Source organism: Odocoileus virginianus, chromosome 6 (genome assembly GCF_023699985.2).
Source record: "Odocoileus virginianus isolate 20LAN1187 ecotype Illinois chromosome 6, Ovbor_1.2, whole genome shotgun sequence".
Taxonomy (NCBI): Eukaryota; Metazoa; Chordata; class Mammalia; order Artiodactyla; family Cervidae; genus Odocoileus; species Odocoileus virginianus.
The window spans coordinates 78,538,320-78,539,775 of NC_069679.1; the positions used below are offsets into that span (position 1 = coordinate 78,538,320).

Below are 1,456 nucleotides of genomic sequence, written 5' to 3' on the forward strand. Positions count from 1 at the left end.
TGTAGGCAGATTCTTTACCGACTAGGGGACTTCATTTTTCTGGTGTCTCATCTTCCTTGTCTGGCTGTCTCTTGAGCTCAAAATGTCCTTTTGAATATAACCCACACCTACAGACACAAGCAGAAACCCAGATGGGATTGCCAATCCAAACTCAAGAATCCCTTAAATAAGGTCAATTACTGACACTTTCCCAAAGCTTATAACATTCTGCCCTAGAAATTTAGCATCATCTAAGTGAATGGTTGGATGGTTATTGTAACTGTCCAGTATTCTGATGCAGAAGTAATGGCAATACTGTAATTATTCCATTTTACTAAATTCCAAAATTTGAACATGCAAAAATAGGATTTTATTCAATATATGTAATATTCAAATAAAAAGTTATTCCTAAATGTTGAGTATCAAGAAAAATATTAAAGCAATAATTCATTAGCAGTGACTTGACTTCCCTAGTGGCTCAGATGGTAAAGCGTCTGCCTACAATGCAGGAGACCCAGGTTCAATCCCTGGGTTGGGAAGATCTCCTGGAGAAGGAAATGGCAACCCACTCCAGTATTCTTACCTGGAAAATCCCATAGACGGAGGAGCCTAGTAGGCTACAGTCCATGGGGTCACAAAGAGTCGGACACGACTGAGCGACTTCACTATCTATCGAAGATGAGGTTTTTGAGGTCAGGGTTGAAGTATTTTGTCCGTAAATAATATGCACATGGGTCCACAGAGCACACCTCCCTGACCATGCCAGAGTCACTCTGGATGGAATATTAAAAGGGTGGGGGAAGGGGGCAGGTATCTAACCAAGGCTCTAGAGTGAGTTAGTCAGCTTCATCTCATCACCATTGTGTCTTTTCAGTAAAAAAGGAACAATTTACTCATCTTCTGAAAGATGATAAGTTGGGAAACTTCTCCAGAATTCAAATTTTTGTTAGAAAATTTGTCCTTCCAGGGCAGGAATGGAGATACAGAAGGAGAGGGTGGAATGAATTGAGAGAGCAGCATTAACATATATAGATGACCTTGCATACAATAGATAGCTAGTGGGAAGTTGCTTTATAACAAAGGGGACCAGCCCAGCACTCTATGATGACCTACAGGGGTGAGAGGAAGACTCAGAGGAAGACTCAAGAGAGTCGGGATATATGTATATTGCTGATTCACAATGTTGTACAGTAGAAACCAACACATAATTGTAAAGCTATTATCCTCCAATTAAAAGTAAAATAAAATTTGTCTTTCAGTTATCCTCCCCAACCACTCTGCCTTCCCCCTTCCGAGTTTTGCCACAGCAACAACAAACAGTGTCAACAAGTGTACACTACCACAGAGAGAACAGTCAGAACTCATCCAGGCAAACTGGATGAGTGTTTGTCAAAGTGTGACCACTTCACAATCAGATTGTGAAATGGTTCCCAAGTGCCATTTGAGACCAACTGAGTCAATCAGAATCCTGAGGATG

The 1,456-nt window shown here is 40.9% G+C and overlaps 1 non-coding gene across 1 annotated transcript; it reads left to right on the plus strand.

The window, feature by feature from the left end:
* The first annotated feature begins 446 nt into the window (after window positions 1–446).
* Window positions 447–518, plus strand: TRNAC-ACA (transfer RNA cysteine (anticodon ACA)). Its single transcript has one exon. It is a non-coding gene; the product is annotated as a tRNA-Cys (tRNA).
* Window positions 519–1,456: the final 938 nt, after the last annotated feature.